The sequence below is a fragment of the Miscanthus floridulus genome, chromosome 19 (genome assembly GCF_019320115.1).
Source record: "Miscanthus floridulus cultivar M001 chromosome 19, ASM1932011v1, whole genome shotgun sequence".
Taxonomy (NCBI): Eukaryota; Viridiplantae; Streptophyta; class Magnoliopsida; order Poales; family Poaceae; genus Miscanthus; species Miscanthus floridulus.
In genome coordinates this window covers 74,164,156-74,169,332 of record NC_089598.1, presented here as the reverse complement: position 1 = coordinate 74,169,332, position 5,177 = coordinate 74,164,156, and positions in this window count along the sequence as shown.

The following is a 5,177-nucleotide window of genomic DNA, read 5'->3' as shown; positions in this document are numbered from 1 at the left end:
TGGAGGCATCTGGTGCTTAACCCTAGGCCTCAGCCTACCGTGGTGGTAGGACCAGACTCTGCTCAGCACAACGACCTAACGCTAGCTAGCGAGTCCAGTCAAGATGAACAGAGAGCATAGCGTGAGGTGGCGTGATCAAACGCAGGCCAGGAAGTGCGACCAGACATGCCTCTGGCACTGTTTCTCGACCAACACTACACCTAGAGAAGGATCAGACATAGTGGTGAGTCCAGTCATCAATGACCGGACACGTCCAGTCGTGGAATAGAGGCTCTAGGAGCTCTCTATACTCAACCGGATGCTGTGGTGTTGTGAGTCTGTTCGTTGCACCATCGAGTTCGGCCAGTGTAGTGGTAGCACACGAGCGAGTTAGCCGTTGGTGGAAATGGCTAGTTCAAATGGCTAGTGCCAGATGGTGGCATGTCAGGGACTAGACGTGTCTGGTTATGTCTGCTGGCACGTCTGGTCAGTATGTTTTTTACCCAGTGATGGGATAACGGCTCTATTTGTTCATGCAGGTTATAAATAGGAGCCTTGGTAGACCTTGGGCTGGTTGTTGAGCACCCTTAAGCCTTGGTGGCTTATGTAGGTATGCTTGGGAGCCCTCTAACTCATATACGCTTGATAGTGATCATCCGATTGAGTGTGAGTGCAATTCTAGTGCGATTGCATTGTGAGAGTGTGTCGAGTGGCACTAGGTGCTCGTGTTGCAAGCCGGTGGTGCTTGTTACTCTTGGAGGTTGCCACCTCCTAGACAGCTTGGTGGTGGTCTCCATTAAAGCACGCAAAGAAGATTATGTGGTGTTCCAGAGAAGTGATTGTGAGGGGTATCATGCTCGCCCCACGGGAGATGCGAAGAGCAACTCTAGTAGAGCGTACCATTGAGCTACCCTCACTTTGGATAGGTTCTTGTGGCGCCCAACATGTGGGCTTGGCATGGTGCCAATAAGCTCACGAACCACTAATTAAGTGTGCGGTCGACACAAGGGGACTAGCTTGGTGGCAACCAAGTGAACCTCAAGATAAAAATCACTGTGCCATCCTTGTTCTTCCCGTTGGTTTGCAACCCTGTTACACAAGCTTGTATTTAGCTTTCATATATTGTGCTTGTGTAGTTGATCTTGTAATTAGTTAGCTTGTGTAGCTTGCTAATTATCTTCTTGCTAGTGTAGCTTAGAAGTAGCTCCCTTGCATGACTAATTGGCTTGAGTAGCCTTATTAGTCACTTTGCATAGTTTGTGTAGCTAAGTAATTTTAGCTCTCTAATTTGGCTTATGTAGCCTTGTTATTGAGCATTGCTAGTGAGCTTAGGAGCTTTGTGCTTTTGCATACTAGCATGTGTAGGAGCTCTTGGGTTGCTTGAAGTACTAGTTGCATAGGTTTGTGTGACCTTGGTACTAGAATTGATTAGGTGAGCTCTAGCCAGCCTGGCACCATAGTTGCTTAATTAGAATCTTTTATAAGGTGCTTGAGAACTTAGATATAGGGGTGTAGTTCTAGCTAGATCGATAGTTTTAATTCCGCATTTGTTTCGGTTAGCCGGTGCATTTAATTTTAGAAAGCACTATTCACCCCCTCTAGTGCGCCATCTCGACCCTACATGTGGTATCAAAGCTAGGTCTCTCATTTAGGTCTTCACTGACCCAAGAGGATGGCGAACTTTAGGCTAGATGTTGAGTGTGACACACACATTGTTTATGGCACACACTTTGCACGGTGAAAACACCATAAGCTTGATCATTTCCGTGCAATGGGTCCAAAGGAGTGGTGGATCATTGTTGTTGGCTTTTCTCATGATGCTTTGGATAAGAGTAATCTAACCCAACAAGCTCAAAAGTATTGCTTACAACTTGATTCACGTGCCCAATATTATCTAACGTGTGCTTTGCATGAAGATACTTTTAGATGTGTGTGGGACTTGGGGAGTGCTCATGATATGTGGATGGAACTCCAAGCTTTCTTTGGTGACTCCTCCACTTGGGATGATGGAAAATTCAAGAAGGCAGATGATCCAAAGGATAGTGCGCATGAGTGTGTTGAGCATGACCATAATTTGGTGATAGTGGAAGATTGCTCCACCTCATGATCAAGTGATGATGACTAATCGTTCTACCACAAGTTCACTTGACAAGGTTGATGATGACGCCACAAGTGATGCAAATGATGATGCTTCTCTATGCACACTTGTTGATGGTTCATGCTCAGGCTATGAGAGTGATGCTTCAACAAGATCTTCATCACCACATTGCTTCATGTCACAAGGTGACACAAAAGTACAAAATGCTAATGTGGTTGATCATGTTGATTCATATGATGAGCTTGTAGATAAACTTGCTAGCATGACCATGACTTTAGAAAATGAGAAAGCTAAAACATTAAAATTGGAAAAATGAAAACTCATTTCTAAAGAATTCATGTGAAGAACATAAGCACTTACTTGATGTTCTTAGAGCTTCACATGATGAGCTAAAATTGACTCATGAGAAACTTCTTGTATCTCATGAAGAATTATTAGAACAACATGCTTCTCTCATTAAAGTGTTTTTAAAGAAACTTAAAAAGAATGAGAGCTCATCATATGAGTCAAGTGATCAATTGCAACATGTGACTAACTCTTGTGATGTAGGAAAGAAGCATGTATCCACCACTTGTGATGTTTTATTAGCTATGCCATGCTCTTCACATTTAGATGCTTGTTCTACTTCTATGTCTTGTGAGACTAACCTTTTGAAGGAGAATAATGAGCTCAATGAACAAGTGAAGAATTTGAGCAACAAGTTAGAGAGGTGCTACAACTCTCAAGTCACCTTTGAGCATATGTTGAAGACTCGAAGAAACTTCGATGATAAGAGTGGCGTCAGCTTCAAGACTAGCAAAGTCAATCATGAAGAAAGCCACAATGACATGAGTGGCATTGGGTTCAACAAGAGCAAGATCAAAGGCAAGAGATGGGGCAAGAGAAGATATAAAAGAGAGATGAAGAAGCAAGAACAACAGAAGCATACTCATTTCACGTGTTTCAAATGCCATGAAGTGGGACATCTTGTAAATGGTTTCCCCAATTAAGAAAAGCTCAAGTTGAAGAAGGAAGAAGAGAGGCTCAAGCATGTCAAGTGCTTCAAGTGTTGCACATGGGTTCATCTCACCTCTATGTGCCCAACAAAGCAATTGGTAGAGCAACAAGTGAAGCCTCAACCAAAGCTACAAGTTGAGCAAAATGAGAAGCCCCAAGTGCAAGACAAGATCAACCATGAAGATGGTAATTTGGGGATGATGAAGAAGAAAACAAGAAGGGGTAAAAGAGCAAGGCATCCAATGTTTATTCAAGATGCCAAGATGATGAGCAAGAATGAAGATGAGATGAGAGATTTGGCTCACATCAAGTGCTTCAAGTGTGAAGATATGGGACACTTTGCCTCAAAGAGTACTACCAAGCTTGAGAAGAAGAATCAAGCAATTCTCAAGAAGCAAGGCAATGAGAAGCAATATAAGAGCAAGGAAGAGAAGTCTCTAACCAAGAGAAATTGCTACTCATGCCGGGAAAGGGGACACATGGCTAATTCATGTCGCCTACGTAATAATTCTCAGCCCATTTAAATTGATAATGATATTGTGCTTAGAAAGGATGTTAATGGTACCTCTATGGTTGCTATTGCACAACATCCCGCTACTCATACTAAGGCAATGCCTAAGTATGTTGCACCTAACTTAAGAGGACCCAAACTAGTTTGAGTACCATCAAAAAGTGGATGAATGTGTATAGGTACCATGGCATTGGAGGCTTGATTCAATAGAATTCTTATTGTTCATCATACGTTGAGTCAAGTATTGAAGCCTATTGCTAATCATATCCTAATGCCAAGTCAAAAGTGAGTGAAGTCAAAGTGCTATCAACATACAAGTGCAATATTCATATTGTGGATGATTCATTGGATATATTTGATGGCTTGCAAATATATGAGTTAAATCTTGCTAATGGATGATCATAAGATACCAAGGTATATCTCTAGTTGATCTATTTTATTTGGGTGCATATAAGTTGGTTGAATTGAAAATATATGCATATGTTGCTTGCTATAAGATGATTGAATGGATTAATTGTTTAGTAATCAAGTTTGAGTTGGTTTGAATGTATAAGTTCATAAGATGACTTTTAAGTGGATGGAATGGATTCATGTCTTGTGAAAGTATTCAAACAAATTGACTTCAAGTTTGATTCAATTTGAAGAAGATTAACTCAATGTGTTGAAATATGTCCTATATTGAAAATCTGAGCTAGCTGAGATCAAGTCTGAGTTTAAATGATCAAATCTATTTGGATTGTCTTGAAATTTGGTATGCATGCTCTGGACTTATGGTGTTAGTCACTGTATGAATTTCATGAGAATTGGATAAGAATTACTTCAGTTTTGGAGTAGATCTTATCAGCTTTAGTGCAGTAGTTTTCAGCATGTAGCAATGTGGGAAGATGTGAAATCTGGTAGCAATCTAGATGTCAAATGAAGCTCAAATGTTTATAAGCTGCTAGATGACTTGGTTACTCATCAAATTAAGTCCATCACTTGGATCAATCAATCAAATCATTTCAAGTGAGTGTCAAGAATGATTCTTTAGAGAGAGGTCATTTCTCCCTAGTGTAGGGACTTGTCGCCTTTTGTAGGTAAACCACGCGTGGGGCTTGGAAGGCTAAAATGGAAGTGGTAATCTAAGGGACATTTGAGATGCTTAGTTGAAAAAATCAAAAGGGTTGATCTAGAAAGCAAGCAACACCCAAAAGAGAGATAGTCATGAAAATTCAAGTGGTATTCTCATATTTAGTGCTCTCAAGCAAGCAATGGTCAAAGTGGAGAAGCAAGCCAACCACAACAACAAGATAGTGCACTTGATCATATACATGGTATTCATTTCATATGGGTGAAGAATGGATTTCATTATCAATGATTGGTCTTCATCAAGCTTATAATTAGACTTCACATTGCTATTGCGGAGCTTCATTGGAAACTAATGACTATCCTCTACTCCAAGATAGCAAAGGTATCATTGTAATGTGCATGATCATTTCATCCCTTACTAGTATGCAGTTAGTGCATATAATTCATGCCTATTAGGATCATGCATGACAAATGGAATTTTAAAATTCATAGCCTACCACTATTACTTGAATGATTGTTTAAATT